This window comes from Bidens hawaiensis, unplaced genomic scaffold (genome assembly GCF_021521415.1).
Source record: "Bidens hawaiensis isolate Kalapana, Puna unplaced genomic scaffold, B.hawaiensis_p1.1 tig00003698_1, whole genome shotgun sequence".
Taxonomy (NCBI): domain Eukaryota; kingdom Viridiplantae; phylum Streptophyta; class Magnoliopsida; order Asterales; family Asteraceae; genus Bidens; species Bidens hawaiensis.
Window position 1 is genome coordinate 1,753,100 of NW_027491212.1, and position 25,770 is coordinate 1,778,869.

The following is a 25,770-nucleotide window of genomic DNA, read 5'->3' on the forward strand; positions in this document are numbered from 1 at the left end:
CAACTTTTGTTATCATGCAAATAAAAATTTAACAAAAGACAAATGAAACATATAAAATTCATCCATTAAAACCAAATTTCATGAGAAATCATGACATTGTTAATGAGGGTGATTTTTCATATAATCTCATTCTTAGTGATTTTAAATCATGTGTTAGATGCCCTAAACATTGTTTGGCTTAAGAAATAACTATGGGTCCACTAGAAGTTATATTTCACTTACATTAGTGGAACTTATTCAAACGGAATATTCAGACATAATTATTTTATCATTTAAATGGCTATTTACTTGTATCTAATCTGTCTTCTATTATACATGGTCTTAAAGAGATCCATTCATATATACTTAATATGATTTCTTCTAAATATTTCCCTAAGTTTCTTATGACACATAAAGGAAATCAAATTAAGTCTAACGTATGTATGACAAATTCCCACATAACGTACATCATTGAAACTTCTCATGTAGTTTTCCCAGAGATATCAAATATTAGTGGGAACCTTAAGTGTCTCAATCATAACTTACAAGATTTGCAAGAGGTGGGGGAGTGAAAACTTGATATTATCATAATTACACCTCTTGTACAAGACACTGCTCCATTACAACACTATTCCATCAAAACTTATCTCTGTAAAATTTACTACTACTACTACTACTGCTACTACTGCTACTACTGCTACTACTGCTTCTACTACTACTACTCTTACAAAGTTTCGGTGTTTCTTAAATGTGGGCATACTCCGATTTCTTACTGAAATAATCCTCACAATAGAAACTACGACGACTTACATCATTAACTCGTTTTTCTATTAGAATCTATTGGTCTTTAAATATTGACCCTAAGCATGCAAATTTTCCTAAAGGCTTCTAAGGTCAGTGGGAGTAGTAAAATTCCTTATAATGACTTGTAAGAAATACAAGAGGCGGGGGGAAGAGAGTAATTAAATTTTACTCTATATTTAAACTTCAATTGCACCTCTTGTACACCATACTTCACCAACTCTTACATACTTAGAATCCTAAAAATGATAGAAACCTAACCGAGAGCTAATCCATAAAACCGAGACTTTTAAAATTACCCAATAATCAACTCAGGAGGCCATCTAGGTTTTAAAACCTACTAACAATGATGATTATATAATCTCCCTAACTAAAGTTGAAATGGATGTTGGAAAGTTTAATGATCCTACCCCTTATAATTAAACCATTAGCATCAATCATAATTGACTCCATAAGTCAGGCTAACGTTTTGAGATTTGGTTGAATCACCTAAGAGTGTTCATAACTAAACTAAATCCCAATACGAAACGTTAAAACAATAAGAAGCACGATTGATTGCTAAAGGTTATATTCAAGGATAAACCAATTATCAAAGAATCTTCTTACCTATATTATAAAAGATTTTTTTTAAGGATCATTATTGTTCTAGTAGCTTATAATAGTTACGAGCTACATTAGATGAACATTAAAACAACTTTCCCAAACAATCAGCTTACATTTTTATATGTTCATAAAACAACCTAAAAGTTATAAACTGAAGGTCAAAGAACATTTAGTTTATAAGTCAATAAAATTCATATATGGGTTAATGCAAATATCAAAATATGATGAAATCTTTATACAACTATTTTCATCAAAAACAAGTGGATTAATGTACCTACCTCAAGATGAGTGGGAGTAACTAAAAACAAAACATGTCCTTATAAAGATGACATTCTTCTGACAAGTATATGTTACATGAGTCAAAGCATTTTACATACATACTTTGATATTATAGATCTCAGAGATATTCCTTACACATGTAACAAACAGTATTGCTCTACTTTAGAGGATAATAGGATCACATAGATTATATCCTTATGCTTCATCAAGTAGAAGCCTTATATAAGTTCAAGTCTATACTCGTTTAGATATTACTCAAATTGCAACACACTAGATATGTCTAGATTAATGTGAAGCATTTAAAAGAGTATTAAAATATCTTTAAAAGAAACGAAAGACTATAACTTAGAAGAAGAAGTGAGAATTCAAACCGGTTGATTACTTTAAATATAACATAATGTAATTTTCGAGATATATTCTTATGTCAGCTGATAAATCTATCTCATGGAGGAGTCATAATGAACTGATAGCAACAATCTAAATTTTAGTGGCATAATATGTTGGTTAAATCACAACGTAATTGTCAATAAATTTTGTTGAAAATTTATCATTGGACTCACAAGTTATTAACTCCATATAAATTATATATTGAAGACTTATTGTGATAAAGTCAGCTACCATGTTTTCTCAAACAGTAACAGTTCGAGAGGTGCTGCATTAAATTTCGATTTGAAATACATTAATCGTTTATGAACGAATTGAGGAAACTACATTTTCATGTCAAATACATTCATGATATGCTTAAGGATCCTATAACCAAAGGTCTGTCACCCATAAGTCTTATGAAAGCGCTTATAATAAAGACGGGATTATTAATGACCATGTAACTGTATATCGCTAAATGAATGACTAATTATTAACTTTCCTCGGCAATTTTGATTTTGTATGTCTCTTAATATGTTCTGCATGCGTAATGACATATAGAAAAATTAGTATACAAATCAAATATTTGAAGGGCTTACTTATAAAATTTTGATCATAACTACTTAGGTTTTAAATAAGGACTGCAGTATAATTAATGGGGTTCTTGAGCTGATGTTCAATTCAATGACTGTATTTCTCTGCTCCAGTTTAAGTTTAAAGCTAAAATGAGTGTTAAAATCTGCAGACTAATCTAATGCTCATAATAAATGATTACTCGGCCAAGTGGGAGAATGTAAGAATAAATATATGGATATATATATTTATATATGGCAATCATTATCATTTATATAATAATTAGATCAAAATATTAAATTATACCTTATAATTATATTAGCTAGGTAACTGTTGATGGACCAAATTACCCTTACTTACTAATCAAGGGTTTCCCCTTGGATGTATATAAATATATGGAGAGACTAATTAACATCACATGACATAACCCTAAACCTGACACAAAATTTGTCACCCTATCTCCCTCTATATTATTTGGTTTCTCAAGAACCCTAATCCCCATCACTAATATACATCTTAAAGGGGAACTCGAACAAGCTGACTATCATGTCGTCTACATCCTTCTCTGTTGCGGTTACTACTCTCCATGCTGTAACAGGTTCATAGATTTAATATTTATCATGTTTTATATTATTTATATGAAGAACTGATCAACATACTATTCATGTATCGCCCAATCCTGCATTGTCATCTCATTTATACCCTCAAGTACCCACAAACCGCAAAATCACGAGCAACACTTACTTACAAGTACCTTAGAATTTTTTGTTTGTTTTTTTAGTAAGAATTGAATCAATTTTACGTATTATTACATGCATGACCACCTAAACTTTGTAGACTTTATTACCATTTTAGGGAGCAGCCTCCGATCCTGTTAATTAGTAAAAGAACAATAATTATATATAGCTAATAGCTCTAATCATTAGAAGATGATGGCTACCGTACTACCATAACAAATTATCAATGATATGTATCCACGCGATATAAACATATCTAAAAACAATGATACAGAATTTAAGCTAGCTCGTTGACCTTTTTTTAATTTTGACAACGTTATTAGAAAAGGATGGCGGATTGATGTGAGGGGGGGGGGGGGGGGGGGGTTGGTTGGTTATAGGCCCTCACTGAAGCGAGCCCGACAAAGGCCCCCACTGAATTTAATTTTATGGATAAATTCATGAATGTCCTCCAAAGAAAAATCACACCGCCCCTTCTAAAAAGTCTAAATTTATTCAACCAAAAGTTTAGAAACCAATATAAACTGATTATTCAATTGTTGTGTATTTATATATGAATGATAAAAAGCAAACTAGTTTAGTTTCGGTCTATTTATTTTATGTCGTCTTCGATTAATTCATTTGTTACCTATTAAAATTTTAATTTAAAATGGATGCTTAATGATTTCTTTTCAAAATGTAAGTATGATACATGGTATTATTTTTTTTCGTTTTCTAATTTATCAGTGTTGATTTAATAATAATACTTACTGTAGTGAGTAGCTTAAAGCTAATCGCTCACTTGAGGTTTTAGATACGTTAGTTTTATTGTTTTAGATTACGATTAATTTTAATATATTTAAACGAATAAATCATCTTATTTGGCTCATTTTGGCTTGTCCATTTTTTTTACCTGTTTTGATTTGGCATTTTACCTATTTTATCGTCCTGTTTGCGATGCGCGCATATAATGTATATATGTGTGAACTCTTGGGTGGGAAAAAGTGAAATTGCACTAATTTTGACGTTATTTTACTAATCTCGTGAAAATAACGTTAAAAGTGACGGAAGGCTAATCAAGCATCATGTGGTGGCGTTGATAGCCGAAAGACAAGGGTATATGCACCAATTGACAGTGTCCTGATGGTTGAGTATTATATGCCTTATGTCCAAAGCTTGATGCAAAACTACTATCGAGCCGAGGGTCTCACCGGAAGCAGCATCTCTATTTCTAAATGGTAGAGGTAAGGCTGTCTACATCTTACCCTCCTCAAACCCTACCATAACTTTGCTATTGGTGGGATATACGGAGTACGATGATGATTTTTACACATTTTAAGTGATCCCCTTTTTGCCCCCACTGATAAGGATCTCTCATTGTTAGAAAATGTCCGCGATACTCGAGTGAGTGTTTTCAAGACAAGAAGGTCAACCCAAATATCTTCTACCTCTACATGTTTTGGGTCTCGTCGTCGCATATATCGAACATTTAACCACCTCACCATTTCATTAGGTTAATTATTAAAAAACAGTTCACTCATTCCACCACATTTCATTCCACCATTACATACTCTAGTTTGTTAAAATGTACAAAGTTCTTTGCCATGATGACGCCTACTTGTCACAAAATGGTCACAACACATGATCTAATTGGACTTGCACTTCTAGCTTATACTTTTTAACATGTAAATAGTAAGAATGATAACAAAAATTAAACTGTCAACTGCTCAATACCCTTCGTAGATATATGATTTTATTTTATTTTATTTTAGTGGTGCTAATTAAAAAATAATTCTCCATCAATCTTAAAACAATTTTCATTAGATACATCAGTGGCATTGCAACTTTTCTTTTTAACTTGTCGGCTTAAATGATACAGTACCGTGTTTTGGCCTCTTGGCAACCATTTGAGGTATCCAAGTTAAGAGAGATAAATTGAACAAGTATGGCCGTCCCCTGTTGGGATGTACTATTAAACCTAAATTGGGGTTATCCGTTAAAAACTACGGTAGAGCTTATTATGAATGTCTTCATGGTGGCCTTGATTTTACTACTTCTCATTTTGTTCTAGGATTCTTCTTCTTCATAGGGCATTTGTGGCATGCAGGAAAGGCTCGTGCAGCTGCAACAGGATTTGAAAAAGGAATTGATCGTGATTTTAAACCTGACCCCTCTTAAAAATATATATATATACTAGCTTTTAGCCCGCGTTTTACGCGGGTTTATTTAGTTTTTTTAATATATATATTGTTATATTTTATATTAATTTAATTAATCTATATATTCAAAACAATTTAGTCTTTTTTTTATGTAGTCGGATATCGCCCAATACAATTTAGTCTAATTTTATTAATTTTTTAGGCACAACAGATTGATATTCACGTTTTTGATTGATTTTTCACTCATTTTTCTATGTTTATCTATGTTCAATTATGTTTAGCCGTTTACTTTCATGAACCATTCGTTTATATTGTTAATGAATGAACACAAACACGTTCATTTTCTTGATGAACCGACACGAACATGTAAACCTCAATTATTTGATTGTTCGTGTTCAATCATTTGGTTAAAATTAGACGAACATGAACATACCCCTTTCATGTTCGTTTGATTCTTTCAAAAGCCAACTTGGTTGAGTGACTTAAAAGATTGTGTGCACTGTAGCAATGTCATTATATTCATATTCATGTAACATATATCATGTAGCTAATTATTCATAAATTGAAAACACTGAGTAAATGTAGCATAAAACATAAAAATAATGTTATAATAATAACAACAGCAGCAACGCAACAGCTGCAGCAGCAACAACAATCTATTAAGAGGTTTGCATCATCTTCACACTCACGTGTGTTATAGAACCAAATATCATTCACTTTTTGAGAAGCATTCAGAGCAGATGAGGAACTTGAAGTTCAAACTCAAAATCTCTTAACAGATACTCCACAATAAACTTGAACATTGGTTGAGTGTTCATGTAATTACAATAAAGAAGCTGATATATTATATTTTGATTAGTTCTCATTTTTCATATAAAAGCAATCATCTGAAAACTTGTTCCTGTTTCTATATTTCAATACGACCATATTAAAAAAGTTCAATACTCATTCTCATTGCCTTGTAATGCACAATCAGACATTATAAGTTGTAATGAACTTATAACATGGGAAGTATCTTGCATTATAGAAGTTTGGATACCAAAATCACACATTATATCCAGATTTGTTGATCCTTAACTTGAGATCAATATATAATTCCTTTTCACTTTTACATATTCTAACATCTCAAATCTATTTATCCAATATTAAAATTTGAAAATTATATCTTCACACACCTATATACAATATTACAAAAGTTAATCAACAAGTAATAGCAAATCACAGTTACAAAATAGGGGGGAAACCATAACCTTGAACAATTGAATCCTTTATCGGATTATTGTAAAATCATAACATAGTTAGTTAAAAAGACATGTTATAGCTGGAACCGAATATGACCTGGAACAAATATGACCGAAACAAAAAAGACCATTATTATTATTATCAATAGATTTTTATAGTTTCAGTTGCATTATGCGTACAAACGAAATTGATTTCACTTAATGTTTCAAGGTGGTTTTGATTTGTGGGGTGATAGGCAAAACCCGCCTCAATTTAACCTGACTTCATTTTCACCAAAATCCATTTTGACACAAACCAAATTGATAGTTTTAAAAAAACTGCTTGTATTGACCCGTACTCATTCTGCTTAAACCTTATTCTGACTGGAACCGTATTTACCCGTAACCAAACCTATTATAGTATTATGAGATAAGATCAACCAAAAAAGACACACCAATATTAACTAAAACTCACTTATGTACTACTAAATCATTCGAAAGCAGCAAGACAAGATCACTTGGTGAACAACTTAAAAATTACAAATACTCAAAATCTAACATAACTCAGAAGGTTCTCTACACTTTCATGACTCAAAAGGTTCAACTACACCTCAAAATTCAATGTAATCCGAGAAAAAAAGAAAGATTTTGAATAAATTAAAGGGTAATCGTTTACCACGAATCTGAGTAGACAGTTCCTAACTGGAAACTTTTTTCACACAAAAAGACACCAACATAAAAAAATTATAACTCAGGCAATTAGTATTAAGATTCAAAAGCATCAAGACAAAAAAAATATCAAAACTATTAACTTTCAGATATCGCATAGCGGAAATTAATGATTGTAAATGAATAATTGATGAAGATGAACCGAAGTGATGGTTTAGTACCTCACATCGAGAAGTTGATCGCCGTGATCTCATAAAATTAATTATTATTGTTTCTCGTGAACTTGACTAATATTATTTCAAAAATTACAGTATAATATTGAAAATAATATGAAAACCAACCTAAAAATCTTGTATCAATGAAACTTGAGCATACAAATCATCAGACCTAGCCTCAGATAGGTTTCTTGAAAATAAAAGCAGTGTAGAGAAACCGATTTCACCTCTGTGGAAGCAGGGTTTTGTTTTAATCAAAGAAAGAAAAAAAAAACGTGACCGATGATGGAGGAGGAGAGGAGCGGAGGAGTTGTGAGAACAGATAGGAACGAAAGAGTTAGGGTTTGAAAGGATATTTTGATTCGATCCAAACCCTTTAGAAAACCCATGACCCGCGAATTTTAAAAGGTTTAAAACGGGTTAAATTAATGAGAGCTCACTATTCTAGAATGAAGCAATCTGGTGATTTGATATGGGGTGGAGAGCGACCAGAGCGTGACACGTAGAATTTTTTAGGTGGACAATTATTATATAGATAGTTAGATATATATATCAAATGAGAGAGAAAGGGGGAGCTGAAATTACGAGTTGTGTGATCATTTAATATTGCTAAATAAATATCAGCCTAACCATAAAATTATGAAAAATGCTATAAAAAATAATAACATGCCTTTAAATAAAATTATGTACCCATAGTGACCCTAATACATTTGGCAGATATCCATTAATATTTACATTCAAGTGCGTTATGGCATCTTCTATTCGCTTGATTGATTAGTATATCTAATGCCAAATAATAGATTATGGCAAAAGGAGGTGCTTAAAGGAATCATTATGGTGGGATTAGTGGCCACCAACATCATGCATATATAATCACTGTTTAGCTTGCTGTAGGCATCTTCTTAAGTTGTGAATTGTGGATATCCGTTATCCTACTAAATTAAGCATTTATCATTTTATGTCTTAACTTTTATAATTAGCGTTTATAACATGAAAAGGCATTTTATTAATTGGTACTGATAATGCTATTCGCCATGTGAATAATTCAATCTCAACTATCTTATTTAAATTGAAGAAAAATGATTTTTTTTTAACAGTTGAATTATGTTATCAACAAACACCCTGATCGATCGAAATCATAAATGATCAACAGAGTCCAACACAAACTACAATTTTACATATACTATTATTTACAGAGCAACATAAACAACAATTTTACATATACTATGATACACAGAGCAACGAACGACCCCTATTACAATTTAAAATTATTTTCTTGAGCTTTGATTCATCAACAACAACGTCCGCCTCCTTTATTCGTCTAACCATTTGGAGAAACAAGTATAAATAGGTATCATGAATCAGAGAACTACATGACTATATTTCTGGAGTCAAATAGAAAGCTAGTATAAGTGTCCTAGTTGTATATATAAGTATAACCATATCTCTAAACCGTTATATAACCTAATTCATTATCAAGATGGATGATACTCTCTAACAGTTAACACAGCTACGTTTAAAAAAAACTAGACACCACTACTCTTAATTATATAAACCTGAGGGGAAGGATCTTCTAACAAGTTGATTCTACATTTTTACCTAAATAGACAAAAAGAAACAACATTTCACCTTCCATTGTCTAATCAAAATAATGAAGGCTATTTTAAAATTAATCACTTTTGTAGAATTTTTAATTTTAAGTTCCACAAACTTTTTTTTAAATGTCATAATTTTATACAACATTGGTATAAAATCAATCTTCTTTTTATAATATTTAATTTGAGTATCAGTATACAAAAAATTACAGAAAAAATAAAAAAATATAATAAGTGTATTGTACGTTGTTGTATTAGATTTTTTCCCTGCATTTTTATGTGATTTGTGGTGCAATTTATTATGTTCTAGTTTTTAAAAAGCAAAAGGATAGAAAGCATCACATGTCATATCCATATTTCCCGTGTTTCCAAAATGAAACTAGTTTATATTTTTTATTAAAGTTATCTTACATCTTATCTTACAATACTAATAAAATAAAATATTGAAGTTTATGTGTCAAGCCTATGTTTATTCTAATTACTAATCTCTCATCTCATTCATTCTAGACATCTATGGGTCATGGGTCAATATCATTTTGTCAAATGGGTTATAACATAGTGTAGATTTTATTCATTATTGAGTTAAGTACCTTTTCATACCCGTGGTTTAACCAACTATGCAACTTTAGTACATTTTTTTAAATTTCATGCAAATTAACACCTAAGGTTTCCAAAATAATACTATTTTAGTATTTTTCATAAACCTTTTTGTTTTTTCCATTACGGTTAAATTTCTTTTTGCTCTCATTTACTTAACCCTTTGTTCAAAAATAAATGAGTCAAACTACTTTAAAAAAAAACAAACCGAACCACTTTTTTTAACAAAAAGAAACGAACCGAAGCACTTTTTTTAACAAAAAATAAATGTACTGAACTACTTTTTATAAAAAAAATAAACAAAGCGAACTACTTAAGAAAAAAAACAAACTGAACCTCTTTTTTTAGCAAAAAAAAAATGAACCGAACCAATTTTTTAGCAAAAATAAACGAACCAATCCACAATTTTAAACAAAAAAATAAATGAAAAATGGCACTTAACTATTCATTATTTAAAGGTTTGTAAATATCACCTTTATAATCATCTTAAAAAAAACAGTTGATGCTAAATAAAATCAATTATTGGGTTGGTGGTTGTTTTTCAGCATTGTAGAAAATATATATTTAGGTACGCATTTATATTGTTTAATGACATTATGATCTAGAGTATTGACTATAAGCATTAACTATTATATTTTAAATATTGTTATATGAGAAATTAAATTAAGTTCATATTTTCCATCATGTATAGTACACGCGATGAAATATGAAAAAGATACATTTCATAAGCCATGAACTGAAAAAAAAATTCATAAGTTTTACTTTGTATATTAAATTAATTCATAAATATTTGAAAATCACAATTGAAATAACAACCTTATTTATTTTTATCATTTGATAAATCTCGTGTAATACATGGATTCAAAAGCTAGTATTGTTATATGAGAAATTACATTAAGTTCATATTTTCCATCATGTATAGTACACGCGATGAAATATGAAAAAGATACATTTCATAAGCCGTGAACTGAAAAAAAAATTCATAAGTTTTATTTTGTATATTAAATTAATTCATAAATATTTGAAAATCACAATTGAAATAACAACCTTATTTATTTTTATTATTTCATAAATCCCGTGTAATACACGGGTTCAAAAGCTAGTATGATAATAAATAAAAAAATCCTTTATTTCTTTATATACAAAGTTATAGCACGTGTTCCCACTAAATGATGATATATTTACATTACACTAAAATCTAAACTCTAAAAATAAAAATGTTTTAGATTCATGTTCGAAACTATAAATATTGGTTACTTTCACTCATCCCTCACATCCATCTCTATTAATTTCTCTAACTTAATAAATCAACCAAGTAAAAGAACCATTCATGACTCTAGAGCCACAGCCGGCAAATTCATTGGCTCCGTCCTCGCCGGTGACTGGTCATCTTTCACCTTGGCACTCACCGGTGCCGTACCTATTTGGTGGCCTTGCTGCGACCCTTAGTCTCATTTCCTTTGCTCTCTTGATCCTCGCTTGTTCTTACTTCAAACAATACGGTGACGCTGACAACAGTTTAGACGTAGAAAGAGACCTTGAGACCGGAGTCTCAAAACCCGAGAATCACAACAAGGAATCACCCAATGTAATTTACAAAGAAAAGTATCTTGTAGTCATGGCGGGGCAAGCAACCCCGACATTTCTGGCAACACCTGTTTCAAGCAGAGCGTCGTCGTTTGGTACTTGTAGTTGTGGAAGCAACTCGATGGAGAATGAGCAATTAGATAAACAATTAAGTGAGTAATGATCAAGTTTGTATGAGGACTTAATTAGGTGATCACCATTGGGTATCATGTTCACTCTAATTTTAGCCAACGGAATGTAGATAAAAGTTCTGTAAAATGAAAATGGAAAACATGTCCTTTTTCCTATATATCACTTCGAAGGTAGTGAAATTAGTGTAGGTTAATACACAAGTGATGACGAATTTAGATTTTGTTGTATCCTCTTAAAATGTTTTAGTTACTTTTAACTAAAACTTCGATAAATGGAACTAAATGTCAGGGCCGGAACATTTTGTTGAAAAAATTGATTATGCATATCTCTTTTCATAAAAATATATTGGAATATTGGATTTTAATAATCCATGTTAAATGATATTGGCCGATAATAATCTCTATTCGTTTTATCGCCACTAGTGGTCCCAAATTCAAAAAAGTTGGCCCTCAATGGTCCCCCGTTAAAAATGACTTAACGGCGTTATAGTTTTTCCTGAATTTCAAACCAGTGTTCTAGGGCTTTTGATCGTTAGGAGGATACGAGTCGATTGGTGTAAAACTTAGTTTGAAATAGTGCTTTAAAATGACGAAACAATGCTTCAATTCGGGTGTTTAAACTTACAATTAACCAAATTCAAGTCGTTTGGGTCATTGTTTCGAGCTAACTTTTACACCGATCGACTCGTATCCTCCTAACGATCAAAAGCCCTAAAACACTGGTTTGAAATTCAGGAAAAACTATAACGCCGTTAAGTCATTTTTAACGTGGGACCATTGGGGGACAACTTTTTTGAATTTGGGACCGCTAGTGGCGATAAAACGAATAGAGATTATTATCGGTCAATACCATTTAATAGGGATTATTAAAATTCAATATTCCAAATATATATAACTAAAAAAAAATTCGGGCCTAGCGGGACGTCGGGCATGTGGCCTTCGACTACCATGTCACCCCCTAAGGCCGGCCCTGCTAAATGTGACCCCTTAGAAGTGTTAAATGTGTCGCATTCAAAAGATGGAATGAGAAACCCGTCACAAACCTGAAATGCAATGGCAGACCTAGGGGTAGCCTCCACCCTCAACTCTTCGCCGGTAGTACAAATTTTTATATTTTGGTCGGCGTATTTCGTTACACTGAAAAAATATAACGTTACCCATGTTTGTTTAAAGTCCAACCAAATTAAAAACCGAAACCAATTAAAGCACAACCAAATTTAAGCACAAACTAAATAAATCCATTTGCTTGTTTTACCCTTATGCTTATAAAACACCTGGTTTAGGCCAGACATCATCATTCAACAAAACAAAGTTCCATTATCGGTCCAAAGGCAAGTTAAACGAAAAAAAAAACTATTGTATGAAATATTTTTAAAAAAATCCAGTAATTGTATGAAAAACGGTAAAGAAAAATTTCGGTTACATTGTATAAAATACGTAAAAAATATTTTTGAACGTTACTCATGAGATTATAGTCTAGATCCGCCATTGCCGAAATGCACACTTATTCTCTCGCTCTTGTTAAATAATCTAACAATCATTGCTCATATCATATGTCACATTATGACACGCGAATTTTTGAATGTTACCACACTACAAGAAATCAGACCTATTCTGACAAATATTTCTACCCTTTTCCCGACAACATGTCGTCGGTATAAATCTAAACTTTTTTCCCAACGACAAATTGTCGGGAAAAGTGTTCTCGGAATAGCTTCCTCCCGAAAAAAAACATAAATTCTTTCCCAACTACATGTCGTCGGGATAAATATTTAAAAAAAAGCATTTTAAAGAAAATGTTTTATTCATTAATAAAAAGATAAAAATAATATTTTAAATAAAATAATTAAATTTTATCCCGACGACATGATGTCGGGATAGGAAAATGAATAAAATAATATTTAACCTTTATACCGACAACATGTCGTCGGTAAAGATAATAGAATAAAATAATATTAAATTCTATACCGACATTTTAGAATTTAAAATTATTTTATTCTATTATCTTTACCGACGACATGTTGTCGGTATAGAGGTTAAATATTATTTCATTCAGCTGTATCCTGGTGCATTTTTTCGCTATTTTCCGGATTTGAACATGTTTTTCAGGTAATTCCAAAACACCAAAACCAAAATCCGTAATACACAATTCATAAACTTAAATTATCCTAGTACATTAGTCGAGGAGTTAAAGGAAAGTAGCGCAACACTTTCTTTGGTACTTTCTTTCCCTTTGGGTTTTTGTCAACCCACCTGCTCACGTTACAAACTGGGCAGTTATTTAGATTTTCACCATTTTTCCAAAATAAAAAACAATCATTAACACAAGCATGGATTGATTCATATCCTAACCCAATCTTCCTCAGCTTCCTTTTAGCTTCATAGTGTGAGGCTGGAATATTTTTCACTTTCGGGAATGCCTCTCTTAGAAACTCTAAAACTTGGTTTGTTCCGATGGCTGAGGTACACGACAGCTTCGTTTGATCGGTGGCAGAGGTGGACGGCGTAGTTGGTTTGTTCTCTTTTATGGGTTTTTATGAACTGAGTATAAGAGGATATCTTATATATGAGTTTTTATGATTTATATCCGCTCATCCTATCCCGACTACAAATCGTCGGGATAAGGTATTATTTTCCCTTTTTGTTTTAAATTTTATTAATATTACAGAACAGCGTCGTTTTGTCCACCCTATCCCGACGACATGTTGTCGGGATAGGACTCCCAAAAATAATAGTGTGCATCTTTCATTAAGGCGGGCAACTTGACTTATTTCTAAGTTAAGATGGTTTTAAAGAAAACGAAAAATAAAAATATAAACCCTCTATCCCGACGACATGATGTCGGGATATGTATTTAATTTTTTATTATTTGTTTCTAATTTAAGATGGTTTTAAAGAAAAGAAAAAATAAAATATAAACACTCTATCCCGACGACATGTCATCGGGATAAGTATAGACTCAAAAGTTGGTTTAGTCAAAGTTGTATACGCGTATTAACAACTGACACGTGGCAAGAATTTTGGGATTATCTATCCCGACAACATGTCGTCGGGATAGAAGCAGCTATACCGACAACATCGTGTTGTCGCCTTGTCGGGATATGTTTCGTCGCAGAAACATCAGTTTCTTGTAGTGCCACGCACCATTTCAGTACTTCATTTGTTCAAGTAAGTGTCCTTCAATGTTAAGTTGGGTCCCAACTTTACATAACTCCTAGTCTCCTACATTATAATTGTGACATCTTATCGTCATAAATGAAAGACATCTCCCAACTCAGTAAAACAACTAACGCGTTTTGGGAGCATTGAATATGAATTAGATAAGAGCTACATAATTGAATATGATTGGGTTGGACTAATTATTGAATAAGCTTAGCTTGTTTAAGTAGAAGTGTAGAACTATTGCATGATGGGTAGCTTCCTAAAAAGTTTCTAGTTAGAAAAACAAGAAAAACAATTAAACAAAGTCGTGAGTAATTTAAAGAGAATTGGACAATATACCGGATGGCTTGAAAATGAATGCTTTAAATGATATCCAAATCACTTATTTTCATTCAAAACAACGTTGAAGAAGCCTTTTTCATAGATAAGATTATCTCCAATGCTTCGTGAGCCCTTAAGCGATCTTAGCTGTCATGTCATTTGACACATAAAATCGTTATAAAATCTTAAAAAACAAAATTCAATCTTTAACTCTATAAATATTCTTATCCTCCTTAGTTTTCACCTCATCATATATTCATTACACACAATATTTAAATAAAAATTTTCTTAGATTACTTTTGGCTCACCTGTTTGCATGAACCGAGGCTACCTCATGCCTTTGTGCAAGGGCGGCTCACCTAAGGGCTTTTCGAATGGATAAGTTGTAATGGGAAGGGCCTCCAATGGCTAATCTGCACGTATCCATCAGAGAGAGTTGAATAAGTCCTTTGGAGGGTGGGGAATTTATTTTAGCACTTGTGAGAATTCCACATTGTTACATGCATGAATAAGAAAGATATTGGGGTTTTAGTAAATAATAGTCTCTAATAAAATCAACGTGTTTTAAACACATATTTTCGTAAAAAATATTCATAGTTTTCTAGTAATATATAGATATGAGCGAAACTACGTAGTTAACTGTATTTGATTGGGATCTATTAGACAACAAGGTAATTTTTACCACAAATTTGGTTGCCTAAGGTCATTTATGATTGTAATTGTGGTCGTAAAATCCACCATGAGTGATTCTATTTAGCAAACGTGAGTCTTTGGTGACGGGATTTAACGCTTAGAATTGCAGCCACAAATATTGCGAACGACTTGCATCCCTCCTTTCTTGTGGCAATTTGCGTCCCTTTGTTTTGCTGTTGACATATTTTGTAATAGATTTTTTTATCGCCATTTTTTGCAACCACATCGGCGATTGCTAATTTGCTATGTTTTGCAATGTTCTAATTTGCAACCGTCTCTTTTCTGATTGTGCTTTGTGGGTGTTGTTGGATTTTTTATTTTGTGTTTTTCCGACCGATTTGCCATATTTTGCGACTGACTTGTCATTATTTTGCGACATATATCTTACTTTCTAAATTGAAATACTCCATGTGTTATATTAAAAGTGTCCATATTATTTATTTTGTTTGTCCCATTACAAATGTTCATTTTCAGAATTTATTAGCCAACTTCTAAGTTTACCTTTTAACACACACAACTTACATTAATAAACAATATTGATGAACCTAAGTTCCAAGTGCATTATTGTCATTTGGTAAACAAAAAAAGTAATCATTCAATTCACCTTGAACTTTGTGTTTTTCAAATCATGATTCTTTTAAGGGAATGGAGGGAGTACCATTTATTCATTTATGCGACCACTTAATTAGGGGTGTTCATGGTTTGGTTTCAAACCGTGAAAACGTCCAAACCGGTCATTGGTTAGGTTTCACAGTCGGTTTTTTTCTTTAAGATTCGGTCGGTTCTTTCACAGCGTAACGAACAGTTTGGTTTATGGTTTATACCGAAAACCGGTCGTATAAAACCGGACTGGACCGGAAAATTTCACAACAAAATTTACTTGTTTTCATATAGAATATTTTATATGTATATATATACATATGTATATATATACATATGTATATATATATATATAGGGTAAGGATCCTAAGAGAAGCCTTTGCAAATTGAGAACTTTGAGAACTATTTTGGACCATTAAAAACAGCTTAAGAAAAAATACTTAGAAAATCATAAAATAAAAAATAATAAAAGTTTTAAAAAAGTAAAAAAACCAGATTTCTTATATTTCATTCCGGTTACATTAAAAAAATAAAAAAAAATTAAAAAAAACTTCGTATTATACACATATGTATAATTTTATATAATCTTTAGTTAAGTAATATACACATATGTACAGTATCATTTATCTTAAATTATACACATGTGTACAAAAAAAACATGTAAATGTACATATATGTATATATTATACATATGTGTATATATTTTAGCTAAACCGAGTTTTTTTTATTATGAAACCGGGATGATTAAATAAGAATTTTGGTTTTTTACTTTTTTTGAATTTTGTGTTTTTTTTATTTTTGAGTTTTTTGTGGTCCAAAATGGTTCTCATAGTTCTCAATTTCAAAAAGATTCTCTCATGATCCTGATCATATATATATATATATATATATATATATATATATATATATATTATCTTTATTTTATAATATGGACCAAGTTCAGTAACTTGAAAATATAGTTTGCAGGCTAATTTAAAGGGTTCTTTAGTCTCATCAAACACTAAATTTCTAAGAAGTTGTTTCCAAGTTTCCTAAACTTTTCTATTCTTTTTTATGAACTTATAGTTAATCTATACTAGACGAAAGCCTGCGCGATGCGGCTGGTGTTGAATACAGACTCTGGTAATCATGTAAAAATTATGTGTGTTCATGGTTCAGTTTAAAACTTTAAAATCGTTTAAACCGGCCATCGGTTAGGTTTCAAATTAAAATAAAAAATAAGATATAGTGAAAGATGAGGGACCAAACTTGCAAGTATTATTTAATTTAACAAAAGTCTAGTAAAGTTAAGGGTGAAAAATTGTAAATATTTTCAAAAACATGAAAATTCACTTGGGTTTTATGGTTTTATGTTTGAAAGACCATTTTGTCCTTCTTCAACATGCTTTGTATGTTATAATCTATCTATTCTATTAAAAGACTACTCATTTTTGTCACTCGTTAATCTGTTAGCCACCCTCACCTTTTTTTCAACCCATTATAATATATGGTCATAATCTTTTAAGCCATTTCAATATATGAATTCAGTTTTTATTAAATGTAAATTCTAACCAATTTATTCATTAACATTAATTATAAAATAAGCAAATAAGAAAATATCAAAATTGAGGTTGCATGCCTGTTAAAATTAAATTTTAAAATCACAGATAATTGCAAATTAAAGAAAATAAAGGTGCATCATTGTCGAAGAATTTGGATTTGTATGGAAACTACAAATTGTTGTTAAACTGAGATTCGAGCAGCAGTGCATAATTTTTTTTATATAAGATTGGTTTTGAAATTTGAATTTAAAATTTTCTCACAAGCATTTGAACTCAGGAAAATGTGTACTTTTCTTAATTTTCTTCAAACATTCTGTATAAATATTAGAATCATTGTGAATACCTATTATATGTATCTTGAAATTTATCTATATATAGTAAAACTGAACGTTGGCGTCACAAAAAGGAATGGAACTAGCGTCTTTGAGGTCAGTTTATTTTAGATAATTGTGGATCCTTAACATGGTAGTAGTTATAATCTGGTGGTTAGGCTAATGTTTCAGTTAGGCAGTTTTCTTTTGAGTACGCATGTTCGAGTCCGGATCATTAATTTAGAGCTTTATTAAGGGTTGCTTATTTTTAATTTAGAGCTTTATTAAGGTTGCTTAATTTTTTTATTTGCTATTTAGAGCTTCATTAAGGGCTGCTTATTTTTAATTTAGAGCTTTATTAAGGGTTGCTTATTTTTTTTATTTGCTAGATCCTGTACATTGTAAAACGCATTTGCATGACATGTCTGAGGTGTGCCGGCGATCGGTAAGTTTAAGGTTCGGTGTTTGCCTTTCTACCGTGTTGTTGTTGAAGTTCTTCGTTTTTGTTATTGAGTTTGGCATAGGATATCATACATCACCATGAATATTCTTGAAAAAGCTGTTTTGTGTTCCCCAGTCGTACACTTGTCAATCATGTGTGGCCTATACAACCTGTATAGCCTTATATGAGCCTTATAGGCCTCTATAGTTACCATGGGGGTGGTACATGAAGATTACATCCTTAAGTTTAATTGAATGTTGGTGTTTATTTTCGGGTTAACTCCAAACAAGTTTCGTTTTAACAAACAATGGTTTTTCGTTTTGTTTTAGTTCCAGTACCGTAACAAACATAGCTAATACTGACTGGATTCGCATTGACTTAACACTATAACACCCAGATTTTACTGACCAATCACCGCGCAACGCGTGGGTAAATCACTAATTATAATTAAAATCCATATGTATAACGATTTACTATATGAATTATTTGTCATTAATTTATTTATATGACTTTTTTGTGTAGTATAACGGGTTTTAGCTATAAGAAGATAAACTTTGAGGCAATATTTTCTTTCATAACTCAGACAAAAATGCTTTAAAATATATATTTTATGGCTTGATTATACTTTTTTCTATAAATTTAGATATACTTAATTTAATATGCCTTATAATACAAATTACTTAACTAAAAGCATTGAATAAACCAAAAAACTTGTTTTAATCTCATTTGTCACTCCCCGACTAGGATAGCGGAAGCGTAATACGAGAATGTAAAAGACACATATGATATCAACCACCTTGTTTATAAAGAAACATTAACAATCTAATTTACATTATGTTACATCATTCTAAGTTTGTTTATAAACTAGGCATTACACAAAATTAACTAGTTCGCAACTGCTTGATTCTTTATTAATATATTTGCTTCTATCTACAGTTCTGTTATCTGCTTCCATCACATGTAGCACATAACACATCATTTCAACTTTGGTATACCTGAAAAGCATGTTAAAACGGGTCAACTACGAATAGTTGGTGAGTTTCACAAGTTTAAACGAAACTAGTATACGTAATCATAGTATTCATGTTTTGTATATATACGGTGTACTTATACTAAGCCACAAGTGAATCCTTAACGTGCTTTTATTACGTGGTCTCTCACTGCCCACACACTTCTCGTGGCCTCAACTGCCACATGCCCAAGTAGTACTATGTCTAACACCACATAGCATGTATGTTTGTATAGTTATATGGTCATGTGCAATTGTGTTATGTTCCGGTACCCTCCACCGGCCCTATCAAGTCGGTTTGTCAAACCAATAGTACTTTTCGCATGCCACCGGTTCGAAATTAATCATTATGTTTGTGGGGGACTTTCAAGTGTTAACACTTAGATAATTCACATCATAACACGTTTTCATATAGATAGATATATGTAACCATGCTTTTAACCCCAAAAGTTCGTAAAATAGTTTAAAAGAGGTGTCATGACACTCACCTTATTGTAATATAGTATCAGCAACACACAACTGTAAATGGTATGCCTCGATTATAGCTTAATCCCTATAATCGGTATTGGACTGTTAGTATTAGTATAGTCTTTAAACTGAATCGGGATGTATATCTAGTTTGGGTATGGCTGTTATGTCCAGAACATTTCAGGAGTCTTAGATTGTGATGTTTTCAATGTCTAATGCTAAAAATCGTTTTGGCTTAGGTTCACCGTTTTTCGTGCATGGCCAAGTTGGTCGTTCACGCGTTTCGAAAATAGGTAAGATCACAAAAACTTAAGTAAACGTACTATTTGATCATATGATTCAATTTATAAAAGAAAATTAGGGTTTAGATGCCCATATTTGCTATGGGGTTCGATTTCGTTTTAATACTGATTCGATTGCACAAAAAGCGTACAATTCACCTAAATCGTCCGAGAATCTCGTAAAAAGTTTTTTCTTATTAAATTGTTTCAAAACTATGATATTTGACCACTTTTGATGTTTAGTATACCAGTCAGCTCGTTAATCATAAGGTTGCTAGTTTTATTAAAACTTATATTGTTTAATCTTTAAACTATTAAATTTTTTTATTTAAATATATATAAATTATGAGAATTTTTATAATAATAAATTAAAATTTTTATATTTTTATAAAAATATTTCCATAATTATTAAACTTGTTTATTTATTTATTAATATTTGTTTTATATGTTATTTTTATCCGATAAATCTCCTGTTTATACCAATCGATACCCGAAAAATCCAATTATTTTTATGCGCATAGTTCGGATGTCAAAATATTATCATATAATCCCTGAAAAATTCCCAAAAACTAAATCTTTAGCTAAAATATCTTTATGGGCATAATTCAGCTGTTAAAACTCGATTAAAAAAGAATCCACAAACCATATATAAAATTCTCCAATGGATCCCAAATTTCATGTTTAATCTTAAAATGACATTTCGGAGCTGTCCACAGAATTTCATAATTTTCAAAACTGTTTAACTATTTTTCCCAATAAATCACCAATAAACGGTAATAAAATCGCCAAATATTCTCTATTCATCGAAATATAACCAAATTTGGATAGGGACTTATTCATATGATCCCCGATGTCCCTTAAAAGTTTCATATACTAGAAAAAAGTACGTCACATTCGAATCCCAAACAACCCCTAAACGAGTGTTACCTTTGCGTTTTCCAGGTGTTTAGGCCTTTTTTATCGCCTTTCCGGTTTATTGGTTCTCTAGCTAGTATATCTACATGTCATGTATCATAAAATATAGCATAGAACACCAATCATCAAACCTTGTAACATAGGGTTTTGATTAGGGTTTATAATCGAGTGTTTAAACCATAAAAATCGCGAAATAAACATCCTAATCTGTGTTTTTAACCAAAAAAGTGTATGCTTTTGATTCGTAACCATTTTTAGGACAAAAAAATGTTTTTTTTTTTATCATTTTAATGGATTTTTACATGGTTAAACATAATTTTCACTAATCAAACTATGATTTTATGATTAAAACAAGCTTTAAACAAGTTCAAAACTCAACAAAATTGATCTTACTTGGAGTGTTTTTGGCTGGAAATTGAAAAAGGTCAGCTGATATTGAGTTGGTTTGAAGATACTTGTGAAAAAAGACTATTTTTGAAGCTTATATGGGAAGATTACATAAGGTGGTGGACCCTATGGGTTGCGGCCGCCAAAAAAACAAGGGGGGGGGGGGTTAGGCCCGTCTTTTGGCCTCTTTTGCCTCTTTTTGCGTGCCAAATGTGAAACCCCGAGTCCAAATTTAGTTCGGGTTTGATAAACAACGCAAAAACTAGTGTTTTCAGCTAATTTTTGTAAATTAAAAACATACCAACTCGTTGTAAAAATCTAAAATATTTTCACGGGTTGCTTAAAAGATCTTAAATAAATGTTTAACAAGTCCTTTTCAGCTTGACAGACGATACACTGTTTGTTTTGATCATACGATTGGGTTTAAGCTCACAACGTATCATTAAACGAAAATCTTTTCGTTTAAGCGGTTTTGCACATACGAGAGCTATAATATCACTATGTTAGTTACTAATATATATATATATATGTATATATATATATATATATATATATATATATATATATATCACTTGTATATGACCCCCGATTTATCCGAGTCATAATTGGTATCGTTCTTTTAATCGTTTACTCTATACGAAATAACCGGTTATCAATTTATTCGCTAGTTAATAAATAATGTATATCTCGTTTTGTCATGAATGTCACATTCTCCCCCGGTTAAGAATATTCGTCCCCGAAATTCGATATACCAACGATTTTCCTTTTAGGTAAAGGTGTGGGTATTTCTTTCGGAATTCATCTTTTCGTTCCCAAGTATATTCGGGTCCTCTTTGTGAGTTCCAGTGCACCTTTACCAATGAAATTTTGTCATGCCGTAACTATTTGGTTTTCCCATCTACTATTTCTACAGGTTCCTCTACAAAGTTTAACTTATCGTTTAATTGCACATCTTCCAATGGTACTATTTCCGTTTCGTCAGTAAGGCACTTTTTCAAATTTGATACATGGAAAACATCGTGAATAGTACTTAGCTCCAAAGGTAGTATCAGTTGGTAGGCTACGAGACCAATTTTAGCAATAAACTCGAAAAGTCCAATGTATCTAGGAGCTAATTTAACGGTCTTACCAAATCTTATAACACTTTTCCATGGGGATACTTTAAGAAACACTTAATCGCATACTTGGCATAACTCTTTTGTCAGTCTCGTGCTGCTTTCAGTTTACGTTTAACCTTATGAATTTTATCTGTTGTTTCTTGAATCAAATCGAATCTCGTAACTTGAGTATCACCAACTTCCGTCCAACAAAGTGGCGATCTACATTTCCGCCCATATAATGCTTCATATGGTGCCACTTGTATACTACTACGATAGCTTTTAGTGTAAGAGAATTCAATGAGTGGAAGGTATTGATCCCAATTCCCTTTAAAGTCTAATACACAAACACGAAGCGAATTTTCTAATGTTTGATTGGTTCTTTCAAATTGGCTGACTGTTTGAGGTGTAACATCCTACTTTGATAATAATAAATAAAAGAATTGTGTTGTTTAAAAGTGTGTTAATAGTTAGTTAAGATAAATAAAATAAAAGAGTATGGACTTGGTTAATGAAAGATGAAATAAGGGATGGTGATGGGCCTTAGGTCCATGGGCTTAAGAGAGTATAAATACTCCTTAAACCTCCCTAAAACCCTCATTCTTATCTTCTAGCCTCCCAACACACACAAAAACACACACAAACACTCTCTAATATTTCGGCCGAGATCCAAGACCAAGAACCGAGCCTAGTTCGTGATAGATCTTGGCTATACAAGCGAGATATGAATCTAGAGTTGCATAGTGAAGCTAACCCATAGCCTAAAACGTCAAAAGAGGTACGTTTTATGTGTAAAGATTATGTTTTTAAGAACGGTTTTCCCTAAAACATAGCCCTAAGGAAAATCGGGTATTGATGTGCCATAAAAATGTAAACTTGATGTTAAAAGTGGACTTAATAGACTTACGGGTACATACGGTTCACTTAGAAACCCTAGATCTAGTTAGAACGAGTTTGTAATCAATAAAGGTTGGAACTTTATTGATAAACAATCTAGATCTTGGCCTAGAATGGAAATGAAAACGTTGGGAAGGTTATATGGCACTTAACTATGCGAATGGATGTTTGATATAAGGAGAAAAATGAAAATAAAGGTCATAACCACCTACAGTGGTTGTATTCGAATGGGCTACCATTTGAATACAATGCCACAGTGGGTGTATTCGAATGGGCAACCATACGAATACAAGACCACCGTGGGTGTGTTCGAATGTGGCTATATTCGAGTACAAACACACCTTGTCAATGTCGTAAGGGAAGGAAGAAACAAAAGAAGGAGAATACAAGTTTTGTTCAAATACACGTTATAATTGTTGGTGCATAATGTCAGTAGTTCATAGTCTAGTGTCTGTAATCGAGTCTGTAATGATTAATTATGTTATATATGTCTTAAGCGAAGTTACTAACAAGTTCGCTGTTTAGGCGAACTTGTTAGTCAAGCGAAGTTATGGACAACTTCGCCTGAACATGCCAGGCGAAGTTGTCGTGTATTTATATAGGTTACGGCTTAGCTTAGAAAAAAGAGTTCGTGTGATCATTATCGAAGTTACGAGAGCTGTAACGTGAGGACGAGAGTTCGTGTCTGTAATAGTGATATTGTATCACGTGTTTTGGTTATAATATAACGTGTTTGTTTATCGTATTGTGTTTGATCTATTCGTGTCTTCTACGCTCGTAACGACCTACGCAGGGATTCCGCACCTACGTAGATCGAGATATCTCGTGTTGATCCATCCAGGGAACCTACAATTGGTATCAGAGCCTTAGGCTCTTATGCTATGGTTCGAGATCTGCGTTTTGGTGTTTCTGGCACGTTTCTGTGCGTTTATGGCCGAACAGCGCCGCAGGCGAAGTTATTGTTCATCAGGCGAAGTTGCCGTCACTGTTCGTAGGGTTTCAGCGAAGATATAAGGTCTGGCGAAGTTATGGACAGGCGAAGTTATAGCCAGGCGAAGTTATGGACAGGCGAAGTTGACTTTAGGCGAAGTTGACTTCTCGGCGAAGTTAAAAAAAAAAAAAAAGTATTTGGAGTTTTCGTCTGTATGGCCAGGTGTACACGATTATTGTGAGACCGGAGATGTTGTTCCGTCAACGAGTGAAACTTGTTATCTCTGGGTCTTACGTGTGAACAAATACGTGTCAACTCTGGATATGGAGTTGAGTTTGTGAATGGGATATTGATTGAAACTGGATATTGACACATATTTGGGTGTTTGTGGGCAATGAAATTGTTGTTGTTCGAGGTTGACCAACTGAAGAAAGTCAAATTGAACTGAAGGTTTTTGTCATTACTGGATTGCGGTCAGAGCATATTATTTATGTTATTTTCAAGGCGTTCGAGAATTGGATCCTGAAACGTGATGCTTATTTATTAGAGTGAAAATTCTGGAACAAGTTGGATTTAATCGGGAACTAAAGTGTTTATGTTCTTGATCGTTATCCCTGGTGATTGAAGATGTTTCGGATTAATTAATAGTCATGTGTTAGATTCTGTCAAGGTGGTTTTGTGATGAAATTGATCACTTGATGTTGAGTAGTTGAAGATTAAACCTTATCGTATGCCGACGAGTTGGTGAAGTTGTGGAGGACGCCCAACTTCACGTGTTGGTGAAGTCAGATGGACTCACGTGATTGGTTGAGATGATATATTGGCACGAGGATGCATGCATTTCAAAGACCTTAATCGTTATAGTCGGAGAAGCTTACACTGAAGGGAAGATCTGATATGGAAGACGCTGGGTGATTGGTAGATTTGTGAAGCTACATGACAGATTCAGACACGGCTGGTTGACTGCAAACAGAAGATCATCAGTTAAGAGGGGGACTGTTGGTGCATGTCGTGTAACAGATGATCTTTTGTGTTTGTTAGAATTGAGAGCAACGGTCAAAGGGGAGACTGTTGGTGCATTTTGTGACCGTCGCTATGCAATTCTGACCAGCGGAACGCCACAGGCGAAGTTAGCACAACTTCGCCATATGCGAAGTTAGCACAACTTCGCCTACTGAAGCCCAGGCCCGAGAATGTTTTATATATATACGTGTGTCTTGTTTAGGTT

At 32.3% G+C, this 25,770-nt stretch overlaps 1 pseudogene; it reads left to right on the forward strand.

The window, feature by feature from the left end:
* The first annotated feature begins 11,099 nt into the window (after positions 1–11,099).
* On the forward strand, positions 11,100–11,516 carry LOC143624194 (protein GLUTAMINE DUMPER 2 pseudogene; annotated as a pseudogene).
* Positions 11,517–25,770: the final 14,254 nt, after the last annotated feature.